Source organism: Nilaparvata lugens, chromosome X, assembly GCF_014356525.2.
Source record: "Nilaparvata lugens isolate BPH chromosome X, ASM1435652v1, whole genome shotgun sequence".
Taxonomy (NCBI): Eukaryota; Metazoa; Arthropoda; class Insecta; order Hemiptera; family Delphacidae; genus Nilaparvata; species Nilaparvata lugens.
The window spans coordinates 433,484-449,289 of NC_052518.1; the positions used below are offsets into that span (position 1 = coordinate 433,484).

The window sequence follows — 15,806 nt, forward strand, 5'->3', positions numbered from 1 at the left end:
CACTCCCAACAAAACAGTGATAGTAATAGGCTCATGTTCATGTTAACAAAAAATCGTCTTGAGATTTGAAACATAAACGACACCTGCGATATCTTTTTATGCTATCTTTTATCTAGGGCTATTTATCTACTCACCAAATCTGCTAGTAGGTCTACTATTTAGATTTGTCAAGCTACCTCATTAGAAAGCTACAAAAACATCACAAACTACTCGGCTTGAAATTTGGAACACGAAACTTTCTTCAGACCCCCTTCAAATTCCGCCCCGAATTCGCTTAAAGATATACTAAAAATCATGTTTTTGGACTCAGAGGTCCTTGGAACGTATAAAAATTAGGAAATTGGTGTACTTTAATTTTTTTGGAAAGCAATACTTTCCTTACCTATGGTAATAAGGCAAGGGAAGTAAAAAAGTTTCAGCAGAGAATGTAGCTACGATTCCGTTAATCCTCAAGTAGATAATGATCTTATTGAAGAACATTCTGGAAGGAATTCGAGAGAAATAAACGATACCAATAGAAAATCTTTCAATGCTATCTTTTTTCAATGGCATTAGTGGGAGAGAATCCAAGTAATTCTCTCAGGGAAAAGTTTAGAAGTACTGCGATAATTTCGCTCGCGTTTTCCTCGTTACGTTATTGAAATGCCGGTGTGACAGGATTAGGAGCTTGGGAGCAGAGCGTGGTTCGTCTCGTACGTTCAATCACTGTGCCCTGTCCCTCTCACCCTTTCGCTCTCTGTCTTTTTCCGCCAGCGACTTGACACCCAGCGAGGGTGCTAGCTAGCACTAGCTGCCAGCTATGAGAGCCGATATTGATCGTCCACCCCCAACGCACGAGGGCAACTCAGGCTGGATGACGCACAAAATCGATAGTTGCCGTGGAAGTGGCATGCGCACACACCTAGAGGGCATAGCCACAGCCCTCAGCCCAGCCAACACCACATATTATAATAAATATGCATTTGCACCACGTCTGTCAGGCTGCAACTCCGTTTCCACCCGGAATGCATCAGTTAGGTCAGAGATTACGAGATAGCTGCTTCATGAAAGAAAGCTTCTTGATGGAAGGAAGCTTCTTGATTGAAGAAAGCTGCTTGATGGAAGGAAGCTTCTTGATGGAAGAAAGCTTCTGGATGGAAGGAAGCTTTTGGATGGAAGTAAGCTTCTTGATGGAAGTAAGCTTCTTGATTGAAGAAAGCTTCTTGATGGAAGAAAGCTTCTGGATGGAAGGAAGCTTCTGGATGGAAGTAAGCTTCTTGATGGAAGAAAGCTTCTTGATGGAAGGAAGCTTCTGGATGGAAGTAAGCTTCTTGATGGAAGAAAGCGTCTTGAAGGATAAAGCTTCTTGATGGAAGAAACTTCTTGAAGGAAAAGGCTTCTTGATGGATGGAAGCTTCTTGATGGAGAAAGGTTCGTGATGGAAGAAAGCTTCTTGATGATCCTTTTTTGTTAGACTGGAATTCGCTCATCACACCACATCAATTGTAAAGTAGTGCCTTGTGTTTATCAGCTTAAAAAAGCGTACGAATTAAAAAGCATGTAACTTGAGAAGCGAATAAGTCAAAACGCCTGATAAAACGCGTATCTTCTGTAACAAAAAGTTTATCTCTCTCGGTTTTCTTCTGCGAATTCATTAACGCGAACGCTCTCTCTACGTTTGAATTTCGTGCTTGAATCACAAATAAAACTGCATTTCCTTTCCCTGAAACAATCTTCATCATCACATAATTTTAAATTACATCACTGGATTTGATAATATTAGTGATATGATTGTTTCTCAGTGACTTTACACGTTTGTTCATAGCCTATTATTCCAAGTGATAAAAAAGTAATTTGATTGTATGGTGGGAGATGTTGTGGTATTTTTCCATAATTAAAAGAATAAATTAAAAAGAAAAAAGATGTTGAACAAATATAGTGGTATTGACAACATCAACATCTTATTCTTTCAATGATATATATTATATAAGTAACCAAGTGCTCATGAAGAAGAGGAAAGTAGAATACTGGGAGGAGGGGAGAAGGAGGCGAAAGAGGAAGACTGCAGTTCGGTTTGCCTCAATACACAACCAACACGACATCGATTCATGAGAGAAATAATCTTTTTTGAGAAGAATCACCTCTTCGACACTCGAAAATCGGAATGAATACAACGAAAATGTTTGCGTATTTTCACGCAAAATTGATGCCTCCGAGTTCATTGCTCCTACCACTGACACAACGTTTCCAATTCACCCTTTCATCTGAAGGGACCGTTAGAATTGGGGTCAATATTTGATTTAAAAAAGGGGAGAAATGCCTCACGTTTTTCTCTGCCAGACGAATTATTACTTAGTGACCCTGAAATGTGAACGCTTCAGCCTTCAGGTTATTTTTCGCCTCAGTTACCAACATCAAACACAAAAATCAGCAAACAAAATCCACCCACGTTTTAATCACGTTTTCCATGAATTCCTGATCTGATCATATTCCTGCTTTTCAACTTCATTTATATTCCATGATAATTGACGAGTTGGATATTTTCCCTTCAGACATGAAGTACTGTTTTTAAAAACGGTCAAATTTAGAAACATTTCTGCTCCATGGTGATGAGAAATCAGGGTGAAATTATATTGATACTTATATGGAATCTTGAAGAGTAAAGCTTGTCAGTATGCTTTGCATTGAACAAAATTTGCAACAGTATTTGCATTGAACAATATTTGCAACAACCTCAGAGAAACAATAGCATAAGTAGATATCCCATGGTATAGGGCGTTTATGTCGCAGTTTTTACTGTTATCTCAAGCCGATAGTTCATGTAATTCTTTCCCGTGAAGCTGTGTGACACTGGTAGTATCTCATATTGTGCCGTTCATACACTCTCACCCCAACAAAACAGTGAAATTCGACAATAATCAACAGTAATCGGCTTGAGATAACAGTAAAAGTTGCGACATAAATGCCCTATACCATGGGATATCTACTATTTCTCTATGCTTTGACATTGTAAAGTGTTGTAAAGGTGAAAATTTAGATGGATGTATGCTCTTCATGACAACAGCGATGCATTTTACTCCTCAAAGAATTGATAAAACGTTGTAAATTGAATGTTCAACACACTCAACTGCATAGAATAAAACGATCTTAGAAGATAGAAGTTTTAGAATAGAGGTTACTCTAGTCAACTGCTACTGGCCCATCTTAGGGCTTCATCCGTACTATACGTTCTACCATAGAGAAACAATAGCATAAGTAGATATCCCATGGTATAGGGCGTTTATGTCGCAACTTTTACTGTTATCTCAAGCTTATAGTCCACGTAGTTCTTTCCTGTGAAGCTTTATGACGCTGGTAGTCTCTCATATTGTGCCGTTCATACACTCTTACCCGGTCAAAACAGTAAAAATCGACAATAATCGACAGTAATCGGCTTGAGATAACAGTAAAAGTTGCGACATAAACGCCCTATACCATGGGATATCTACTTACGCTATTGTTTCTCTATGGTTCTACTATTCAATTTATAAACTTTCAGTTTACTTGAGATTGATAGTGGTATAAAAGTAACTACTGAAACTAATATCTCAAACTGTTTAAATTAGTTAGTGATTTTAGCAATATCAAGTTTCTTTTTATTCATTCCTTTTATCGCCTGTTTCATATCTAACTGTTCCTAACCTGATGTATGCCGCTTTATAAAAACGTGTTTTTGTAGAGTAAGTCTGCTCTGACAGAATATGACTTACTGTCATTATCATTTTAATTTGAAAAATGTGCAGACCACTGTGATACAGAGAACTCTCCCCTCGTGGTTGAAGTCTTTTGAGCAAATGAGAGTAGAGCATATGGTCAAGCGGAACACATATTATATGCACAGTACATACATGATTCATCTACTATGCAATAGACACCGTATATGCTCTGACAGCTGTATGCATAAAGCGGATCAGAGCACATGTCCTAAGGCCTGCTAACGATCTTCTATGCTGATTATGCTGCTTACCAATTGACATTGAACAATCGTGTTCCGTAATAAGACTTCCAAATTCTATAGAGAGGTCCACGTAGAGAAAGATGGGAGAACAGCTTTGCCGATTCTCTGCCTTCTATAGAGAATAGCTGATATAATATTAACTTTTCATCCTTGTTTAGAATAATCAATTATATTTTATTCGTATAGAAAATGTATTTTTCAATGATTAAATAATGAATTTTCATAATGGATATTTTGTTGATTAATTTCATTTTAACATTGTTGAAAAACGATCTGGCAACATTTGCGGACCTTGAGAAAATAGGGCTATCTGCTTTGTCGAATGATAGACATGTTCGATTATAATATCGATTGATTGATTGAGTACTTTATTTATGTAGATTACAATATATACTGGCTTATACACTTATATACAATAGCTTACAATACAGCAAAATTATGGATGAATTTACAAAATATAAATTAAGAAAATAATTATTGAGCTGTATATAATATGAACAAAAAACAATTAACATTTCATCAAAAATGTTCCCTATACAAGTCAATCTTCTGTATCCTCATCAATTAATTACTGAATAGAAAGACCGGAACATACCTGTCAAATTTCATGAAAATCTATTACCGCGTTTCTCCGTAAATGCGCAACATAAAAACATATAAACATTTAAACATAAAGAGTAATGCCAAACAGTCGACTTGAATCTTAGACAGTTTCCGATTTAGGCCGGTTTCCGAGTTCGGGAACCGGTGTCTCGTATTTTATAAATACATCTGTGGTTAGACAACATATAGGGCCGATTTCCGAGCTCAGGATTTAGCTAAGTTTTATACTTTATACAGCTGGAGTCAGAAAGTTGGCTTTCCGAAACGGGGCGTAGTGGTAGTCTATGTTTGAATTAAATTTCGAAAAACTATAAAATTGAACATAAAATAAAATAAAGAGAAATAGTGTTAACTTTCAGCTATTTTGAATTATTTAGGAATGTTTAATTTCGTCAAGGAAAAATGTTTCCAATAATTATAGAAATGACAAAATAAAGATTATCATAGAAACTGCGACTAGGCCCCGTTTCGGAAAGCCAATTTTCTGGCCCCAACTGTTTAAAGTCTTAAAACTTACCTAAATCCCAAGTTCGGAAACCGGCCCTATATGTTGTCTAACAACAGATTTATTTGAAAATTACGAGACACCGTTTTCGGTTATTACACCATTATCAATCTCTGCTAAACTTGGTTGAAAAATACTGTTATGATCACCTTTGTGTATTGTATTGCATAATGGCCCATATGAATAAAACCATCCAGAGCAAATGTTCATGAACAAGAGCATGAAGCATAAGGTTTTGCTCATGAGCAAAAGGTAGAAGCAAAAGCATTTGCTCATTTTTATATGAATAAGCTTTACCTTATACTCCTGAACTCTGGAGCAAATGCTCACGTATTTTAAAGATTTTTCATCAGCTGATTCGCTTTTGTAGCCTTACTTTGTTTTTATAGCTCACGGAAGCGCTAAATATGCAAGTAGGGGGCACCGCTTGTGTTTGCGTCGTCTGCTCTGTTTTCTATTTATGAATAGAGTTTTAGGTTAGTTGAGTTTAGAATCGTGAAATAATAGCATGAAAAAATGTCATCTCTATAATAATCTTCAGCATATTCTTATAATATCAATAGCCTTCTTATAATCGTCTACACTCTCATCTTCTTAAATGCCTATTTCCTATTTTGTGATGGCTATCTTTAGCTATCTTTTGTATTTATTCTTTTCTAATGGTGATATATATCATGGTTGAATCTAAAAAGAGTTTTATAGTTCCCAACTATTGGTTGTGATCGTATCTGGTATAGTTTCCTCTTCATCATACATGTGTTATTTCTCCATAATTGAAAGAACAAGACGTTGATGTTGTCACTACCACATGGTATTGACAACATCAACGTCTTATTGTTTCAATAATGTTATGATATTATTAAAATTATCAATTTAGATGTCTGGAGATGCATATTGGGTGGTTCAATACCTATTTCCACATATTTCTCCATATTAAGGTAAATGAAAAAGATGATGTCACCTCCACATAATTTCTTTCATTCCACTATGATGTTCATTGGAGCTGAAAATGCCGTAGATACAGTACCATACTACGTGACTTGAAAATTATTGTTCAGTGAAGTATGGAATGAATCAATTCAATTTTTTTTAAATCATTTATTGCATGAAATAAATAATCAATTGAATATACTTCACAGTTAGTACAATTTCAAATGGATCAACATGTACACTTGTAGGTGGTAATCTATCGCACATGATCAGAATAAGTAGTATTGTACAATAAAGACATAATAATCCTTAATGATACTAAAGTGAAAATAAAAGAAAAATTAACATGCATCTCGTCCACGCAGGCTTAAGCCTGTGTGTGGAGAGGAGTCTGTTCTTTATTTAGAATAAAATGTTTGTGTTTTGAGAAGGATAAAGTAATTCTTGAATACTGAATCCTTGAATAGTTAATTATTGAATGATAATGAGTTTGATCATTATAGAAAAATTACTGAGAGGATGATACACCTCGAGAGCATTGATGCAACCCAATGAAGAACCTGTCACTGGAAAAGTATAAGTTATAAACAATGTATACAAGAAGCTTTAAATAAGAAAGAAGAAATAAAGTACTAAATGGACAGATGAAAACTGTAATATAATTTGACAACTACAACTTTTTAATAACAAAGTTTGATGATGTTTGTTCCGGCTCACTTTTCAATTCAATTTTAATTTATTATTTTTCATCCACTGACCTCCTATAAAAGGGGTATTTGGACTTGTCAATGTCGTAAGTCAATAAAATACAGAACATAAATACATAAATGATAAGTCAATATATTTTTTTTTCTCTCCAAACCTTATCTCGACGCTCGTAGTTTAGAACATAAATAGGCACATGAAAAGCCAATACATTTTTTTTCTATTCTCTCTAAACCCCATTTCGACGCTCGTAGTACTCTCTGAACTCTTCATTTGAGTACGCGCATATGGACAGCAGCTCCTTCTTTAATTGATCTCTGAATTTCGTACCAGTCATTTCTTTTATATGAGCTGGCAATAAATTATACAACCGAATACAGAACTCCTAACACCTCGCTCATACATGGTTGTCTGGTGTGTGTCGTCTCTTAGTTTGTTCCTATATCTTGTTGGGTATGATGGAATGTTCCGCCTGTATTAAATTCATGTAGATTTTTCTCAATGAAGCAGATTGTTTCGAAAATATATAGGCTTGGGAATGGGAGAATTTGAAGTTTTTTTGAAAAGGGGGCGACAACTTGTTCGAATTGATTCTCCCATCATCGCTCTCAATGCCCACTTCTGCATTCTGAACACCTCAACTACGCAACTTGAATTTCCATGAAACTATATGGCTAAGACATTGTTATAGTAAAAGTACATTCACACTACGTGCAGATTACGGGATCTCAAGTTGATAATATGTTGATAATCGTTCAGATAAATGTGGAATGGGTAACGGATCTCCAAATGCCAAGGGAGGCAAGCTTCAGGGGTCGACACGGGTATACGATTACAAGAATAGTAGTTGATGATAATTGTACAGCTTTTATTGGTGGAAAAGTCCTAACAGATGCATAGGAATTCATAAAAATTCTTACCATGAGAAGTAATTAAAATTAGTAGAAAAATGTATAGAATATTTCAGAGGAACGAGACTCGATCAAAGTCCTGATGTGAGATTTCAAAGAATCAAGTCGATTGATTGCTTGTTTTCAACCACCTTGATTAAATCTAGTATAAACGACATTTATCTGAGGTTGATCTGAATTGTATCCTTCGAAACAGAATTCTAATGAGTGTGTATTGTGGAAGTTGGATGAAAGTCAATAGTTAAATATCTATAGTAGTAGTACACAAGCGAAGTGAGGTCTAAGATTCAAGTCAACGGTTTGGCATTTCTCTTAATGTTTAAATGTTTATATGTTGTGCATTTACGGCGAAACACGGTAATAGATTTTCATGAAATTTGACCGGTATGTTCCTTTTTAATTGCGCGTCGACGTATATACAAGGTTTTTGGAAATTTTGCATTTCAATGATAATATAAAAGGAAAAAGGAGCCTCCTTCATACGCTTATATTAGAGTAAAAATCAGACTATAGAATTATCCATCATAAATCAGCTGACAAGTGATTACACAGATTTGATGTGTGGAGCTCTTCTATAGTTTCAATCAGGTACCTGTGGATACCTGTGGAAAAAAGAGCCTCCTTCATACGCTAATATTAGAGTAAAAATCAGACTATAGAATTATTCATCATAAATCAGCTGACAAGTGATTACACAGATCTGATGTATGGAGTTTTTCTATAGTTTCAATCAGGTACCTGTGGATGAGAATACTGCGTGAGGTCTACTGTTCACAGAACTACTAGTTATAGCATATAGCTAACTATGCATGGTCTTCTTTATGTCTCAATTAATTAGTTTTAGTCAGTTCTACTCAATCACTTGACGAGATCACTCGGCTCCCGTATTCTTTAATTCGGTATTTTTTTGTAGCTGTAGTGTTAATAAAGTTTCAATTTTTTGTTCGCGGCGCGTATATCTGTACGCACCTTAATATATCAATAATACCTATTTTATCCTATTCTATTTAGTGCCAGACCACATTAAGCGTTTTTTCAGGCAACATATCAATCAGCTAATCGGAGAGCATCTTGCCCTACCGACTCTGGAAACGCCTGAGATAGCACGTCTTGCCCTCAAAGTGACTTTATAATCACTTCACTGAGCTAAAACTATTGGAGTTATCATACCAGTAGGCCCTGGGCTGGAGATCTCGCTCATGATCAATAATTGTACTAGTTTCAAAATCCGTAACTTGTATTGTAATTATATGTGAATCAATAGAAATTTATAGTTTATCCATTTCTAATGAATAAGTCGCAATCAAAATTCAAAACAGATAGCAGCAATCAAGTTATGTCAGGGCTTAAAGGACAGTCATTCCTATGATAACTATCAAAACAAAATTCACTAGTCAACTGGATGATAAGTCACTACAAATTTTTTTCTCATGTACGTTCTGTTATATTCTCAAAAAGGACGAATGAATGAGTCAAATTCGAACTTAATCTGAATGATGATCCAAAAATATTGTTGAAAATTTGAAATTGATTGATGAAAGCGAACGAGAGTAGTAATCGGGGAACAAACCCAGAAACCCACAAACAGACAACGATTGATTTACCTGATCAAACCTATTGATATGCTATGAAAAAGTATAGACTGTAACATTTTACACTCTCTGTACACTGAAAACAAACATCAGGATCTAAAGTGGTTGTAGCGTTTCACAATGTTCATCAAATCCATTGATGCTACGCGCTGTCATTCAACAACAATGATCATTCAGTTGTTAAAATGCTCCCGCTGTTTCTGGGAATGTTTTTACTACCTGAGTGACAGAGCGAACAAAAACTCATTGATCTCATCCGAACTTGCACTTTTAATTGGTACGGACTGTTTATTTTCGACTCATTCATGATACTCCAGGCTCTCTCTTTGGTTATCAGCTGTTGGGCTGGTTGGCAGCAACTCTCCATGCCTCTCTGTCATCTGGCATCCTTTTGAGGTCTCTGTAGTTGGCACATCTCACATCCTTCTCCAGTGTATTCCAGGCTTATAGAGTGTAAATTCCATACTCTCTGATTCCAGGCTGCCTTATTTCACAGGAATTCGAAGCTTGACTTAGTTTCCTCTCGTCCCTTGAAAGCTGCATTTCCTTGATTAGGTGACTTCCTCATTGTGTATAATACCTTCTCCTCAGTTCCTCACTTCCATACTCTCTGATTCCAGGCTGCCTTATTCCACAAGAATTTGAAGCTTGACTTAGTTTCCTCTCGTCCCTTGAAAGCTGCATTTCCTTGATTAGGTGACTTCCTCATTGTGTATAATACCTTCTCCTCAGTTCCTCACTTGATATAAAGATTCATATAAACTACACTTTAATCAAGAATGAAGAAAGTTCTTATATTGGTTGACTCATCAGTATACCATACATGATCTCTATATTTTAAGGAGCAATCTCTTCTTATACATGCAGACGTGTTTCGGATGGTCACGTTGCATCGTCGGTCCCGGCTACCTGATGTCAGAGGCCCTGAAAACTCTGACACCAGACTTGAGGCAGCCAGGTCACTCAATATTATTATTATAATTAGAACTGACTGAAAGCCATTTCAAGCTCATTGCTGTGAACAATAGAATTGAAATACATCATTTCCAATACATTGAGGAGAATATTGAAAGATGGGCTGCCTGTCCTCCCGACTCTAAAAAACTCTCTGAAAAAGCTTCTGGCCCTTGGGTCCTTTTCTCCATTCATAGGAAGGTATTGTATAGAGAAAACGACAAAATGTCACTTAGGTTCACACGTGACAGTTTTTGATGACAGAGCGTAGTCACCAAGAGGAATGCTTAGGAATCTGGGGTTAAAAAGTAACCTTGATTTCTACAATTTCCTCGTCATGAGCCTATGAATCTATGTGTCTTCGCAAATTCACCATTCCCAATACACCAACGAGAATTGAAAGATTAGACTCATCAATCTATGCAAGAGTAAATTTGTATTTTGAAGACCAGTCTGCAATATATTTCACTGCTCCACACATGCCACTGCTCATCTCAAATTCTTATGCAGATCAAAACTACCCTCACCTGGATTTAGAAGGTGTGCAGCATCTCCATGATACAGGACTTTCACTTTCTCCACAAATGTGCTTCAAGTAATTGAAACTGTCAAGTGACCTAGATATATAGAATAGAAAGACATTTCTGTACTCTAGTGCTTTCATGTTAAAAACATGATCAATAAAACAGGAAAGTGATAATCAGAACAAGGAAGTAATCATCAGAGCAAGAAAGTGAACTTTGAAAGTGCTTTCATTTCTTCTAGTCCAGTCACTATATACATTGGTGCATGCAATTTATATTGTAGTTCTGATTTTTTAATATATTATTTGGGCACATAAGAGAAGTCCAGAACCAATTTCTTCATGCAAAATTTCCATGTGCTAGAGACACGGTGGTCCAAAAACCTCGTATTTTCAGCTCATTTTCCAGTTTTCAGCTATTTCTGCCAAATCTCGTGATCGGACAAAAACATTTGCTCTTACCTTTTTTTCTAGATTATGAAATTCTGAATAAAATGAGATCATTCGGAACTCTCTATCTCCAATGAGTACTGAGTTATGATTTTTCAAAAATGAGTGAAATTTGAAGAAAAAATCAATTTTGATGAATTTTAGTTTTTGATCAACAATATCTTCCGATTGTTACCATTTGGATGTAAATTTCAAAATTCCTCTGGGCTTATTTTCGTGCTCTACAATCTGAGATCAGGTAGAGCGCTCTATCTCATATAGATTTCCAGGTACACCTGACTACAATGCTACTTGTATTGTGAAAAACGCCTAATTTTCAGCTTCAACCATCATCACCAACTACATAGTCTTCACATTGATATTTCGATGATGGTTGAAGCTGAAAATTAGGTGTTTTTCACAATACAAGGAGCATTGTAGTCAGGTGTACCTGGAAATCTATATGAGATAGAGCGCTCTACCTGATCTCAGATTGTAGAGCACGAAAATAAGCCCAGAGGAATTTTGAATTATACATCCAAATGGTAACAATCGGAAGATATTGTTGATCAAAAACTAAAATTCATCAAAATTGATTTTTTCTTCAAATTTCACTCATTTTCGAAAAATCATAACTCAGTACTCATTGGAGATAGAGAGTTCCGAATGATCTCATTTTATTCAGAATTTCATAATCTAGAAAAACAAAAAAGGCAAGAGCAAATTTTTCTGTCCGATTACGAGATTTGGCAGAAATAGCTGAAAACTGGAAAATGAGCCGAAAATACGAGGTTTTTTGGCCACTCTGTATCTAGCACAAGGAAATTTTGCATGAAGAAATTGGTTCTGGACTTTTATTATGTACCCAAATAATATATTAAAAATCAGAACTACAATATAAATTGCAAGCAAACCCCCTTTTTTATGTCTATATTGACTATTCCAGCATTCTAAAGATCTCCTTCATCACATTATAAAGATTTTCTTCATCACATTATTAAGGCTGTGCAAAGGTTGAAAATAAACTTTCTACTCGTGATATTTTCCCAAGTTTTTCGATTTGTATATCATCAAGCTATCAAAATGAAAAAGTTTTCTCAGGAAAACATTTTTCTCTGATCATTACTTTTTGAGATATGAGCAACTGAAGTTTGAATTTTTGGGTCAGAACATTTCAAAACCGGTACGATACTTCATGGTATTGTTGATCTACTAAAATGAATTTTTTCTGAAAATATCAATTTTTGGAAAAGTTATTCAATTTAGCAAAAATAACACAACTAAAAGTTATTTTTGGTTATTTTTAGTAAATTGAATAACTATTTTAAAAATTGATATTTTCAGAAAATTTTTATTTTACTAGATCAACAATACCATGAAGAATCCATCCTGTAAATCTCATGGATTTATCTCTTACCGAATTTGAAATGTTCTGTCCCAAAAATTTAAACTTTAGGCGCTCATATCTCAAAAAGTGATGATCAGAAAAAAATATTTTCCTGAGAAAACTTATTCATTTTGATAGCTTAATGATATACAAATCAAAAAACTTTGAAAAATATCAGGAGTAAAAAGTTTATTTTTAGCCTTTGCACACAGCCTTAATCAACCAGTTTACACGCTGGAGTAAGTTTTGGAGAAATATTGTTATCATTTTAGATCCTCAATATTGGTGAAGGAAGAGCATCTCATGTTTATTTTTGTCCGAGTTCCGACTTTCGTCCTCATATGTAGGACATTATTTTCATCTGCATCATTATTATCCGATAGACGGCAGAGAGGTAGCCTCTCAATTATTATTATCATTCACCGTTCGTATCTGAAGTGTGAGGTTCCGGTCTTCCTCCGATGAGAGAGATGAGTGGAGGTGTGGGTGAGCGATTGGGCATGCGCGTGTTGTATTGCGTGCGAGTTTTTGAGGGGTGAGCGAAACTTTGAGTTTGAAGTTGGTGAGGTACGGTAGTGGTAGTAGTGGAGGAGTAGAGTGTGGTACGAGGGTCAGATAGTAAGATTCCGAACAGTTCCGATGATACCCGACCGTACCAGAACCCTTTTATGACTCTGAATGGGATGTTGGCTGTTGGCAAGTTCTAGGGTGGGGGTGACAGTTGGCTAGGGTGTAGCTGCAATGCTCCCGGGCCTTTAGCCTCTGCTTGTTCAGTCACAGTCAGTCTGCAGAAGCCAGTAGCCCGCGTTCCTCTGTTATTTGTCTCGCCTATGTGTTGAAGCGGTTTTCTGTGTACGTTTACTGGTTTGTTTCCTTTTTCCTTGTTCGTCTACCCATTAGAATAGTTTCTGGTAATTTTTCCGGTCAAGTTTAAGGCGGTGTTCATCTCTGCAGAGAAGGGCTGGTGATTATCGAAAACGGTTAGTAGATGTTTGTTTTTATTTTGATTATTTATCTTAAAATACACACCAATATACAGTGTTGAAAAGTCACTGTGCACTTCAATTAAATAAATGAAAGAAACTACTGTAAATGTTTAATAAAATATTATGAACCAGACCATATTCAGCGTTTTTGGAGTCGGCAAAACAGGAAGCTCTCCGATTGGGTTGACGCCTCAAAGAACGCCTGAGAAAACGCTTTATATGTCTGGCCTCAACTTGAATTAAAATTTAAGGGCCAGACCACATTGATCGTTTTTTACAGTCTGCAAGGCAGGAAGCTGTCCAATTGGCTGATTGTGTTGGCGCCTCAAAATACGCCTGAGAAAACGCTTTATATAGTCTGGCCCTAACTCAATATGTTTCTTCTCTTACATCGTTATGATTTACCCTATATCGGCTGTATAAGATATGTTTAATGGCATCCGTTCACAGTTCTGCACCTCAAGTTCTGCACCAGTTCTACTCCTCAAGCAGCTCTGTCATTTCATTTGATGTACAGTGACTTTTTGAACACTGTATTATTTATGAATTCCTGTGTGAATTCCCGTGTCATACTGAGTGATATTTCAATAGAGCGCACACGATCGCCACCTAATGTCCAGCAGTTATTAGTGAAATGTTCAATTACTTCCTACCTACTAAGACCTATAGGCTATATTAATAATTATCTGACTATTTTTCATAATCAGACCTCCCCATAGAACAATCAACATCAACTTGATGTTGCCTGATTCAAATATCACGTTCAGTATAACACGTTGGCCACCGGGCACATTGACGTAAGTTAACCCTAGATTACTAAACATATTTTACAGACCCAGGCATTCGTGAATTTGACGTCACAACATTACTTTTCTCTCAACTATAATATTACTTTATATTTTGTATGGAAGATAGTGGAAACACAGAACTCATTTATAGTCTAAAACTTTAAACATGCAATAGTATGTAAAACCTTAGTTTGCATCACGGGGCTTTATGGCTAATGTTATTTTTCACGGGAATAGGCAACACTGTTGCCGTTTTTATGCTAATTTTATCAAAAAGGCCTACACTCTCTTTCACACTATTTGTTTCAAACAATTAGCTCACAGACTCTGTGGATACTGTGAAATCCGGCAGTGAAAAGTCACCTTGATTTCTAAAGTTTCCACGTCATGAGCCTATGAACATTTGTCTTTTGACGTTTTACAAACTCAACTTACATAAAAATTCCAAAAGAGTCACTACCTATATAAAATATATAGATCATATTAATATTAAGCTTGCGTAAATTCTATCATAATTTATTATGAACTATTTACTTTCAGGCAATTATAAAATTATTATTCAGACTGGTAGAGAATTCAAGGCAGTTCGGTCATCATTCCAATTTTCTTATCAATGAATAGATTACCAAGAAACTACTCCGTTCTAGATGGATGTGAAACAAATCTCTGGGAGTGATTTGACTCAGTGGTCGTGCTGATAAGCTATCGCTTAGGGTACTTGCACACACACCGATTTTGGTAAAAATTCTTTTTAGGGTATTAATTCTATTGGTATTAATTTATACAAATTAAATTTAATAATAAATTCTATTGGTATTAATTAATACAAATTAATTTTGGACGTCACAATTCCAATAGTGGCGCGTAGGCGAGAACGGCTACTTGCACACATACCGACCGCTGATCGGCGCCGGTAAAATGGCGACAGCAGCCGGCCACTGCCACTGTTTTCCACCGGTGCCGGCGACACACTGGCGCCTGTGAGTAAATAAAGGCTTGCACAAACACCGATTTTTCTCCGAACCTCCTTGCCAGTTCTCGCTACACCATCAGACATTCCAGTCGACTGCTCTGCTCTTTTGATAGCGCGAGGTAATTATTGAAATGGGTGACAAAGAAAATGATAATGATATCCTTATATCGTTAGTGGAAGCAAGACCTGTGTTGTGGGATAAGACTTTGGAAACATTTAAAGTAGTTGCAAAACTTACTGCTATCAAGCCTTAGCTCTTCAAAACGAATGTTCCCTTGTTTTCTCTGCTTACATTAATTGGATGAATCCAGCACTAACGCTTAATCCTACTGAGCTTAATGCGATGATACAATAACCACATAGCAACAAACCTTTTAGGATTCATTATTATTCAACTCGTGTCACAACAACAAAGTAACTGATTGTTTGAATGGAAACAATCTGGTATGTACTACCATAGAGAAACGATAGCATAGGTATCCCATGGTATAGGGCGTTTATGTCGCAAGTTTTACTGTTATCCCAAGCCGATAGCTCACATAGT

The 15,806-nt window shown here is 36.1% G+C and overlaps 2 protein-coding genes across 9 annotated transcripts in view; one reads left to right on the plus strand and one right to left on the minus strand.

The window, feature by feature from the left end:
• The window catches only part of LOC111064282 (cytosolic carboxypeptidase 6), a 115,545-nt gene that overhangs the window by 58,637 nt on the left and 41,102 nt on the right, over positions 1-15,806 (minus strand). The gene's annotated exons all lie outside the window — the stretch shown is intronic.
• The window catches only part of LOC111064270 (ELAV-like protein 3), a 152,259-nt gene that overhangs the window by 54,604 nt on the left and 81,849 nt on the right, over positions 1-15,806 (plus strand). For 2 of the 8 annotated variants that reach the window (XM_039442198.1, XM_039442199.1), the window contains exon 1: positions 13,149-13,495. The exons of 4 other annotated variants lie outside the window; for them this stretch is intronic. The gene's annotated coding sequence lies outside the window, so the exon portion shown is untranslated. Of the gene's footprint in view, positions 1-13,143; positions 13,496-15,806 lie in introns of those variants that run through there. 2 more of the 8 variants (XM_039442202.1, XM_039442200.1) reach the window with 2 other exon arrangements.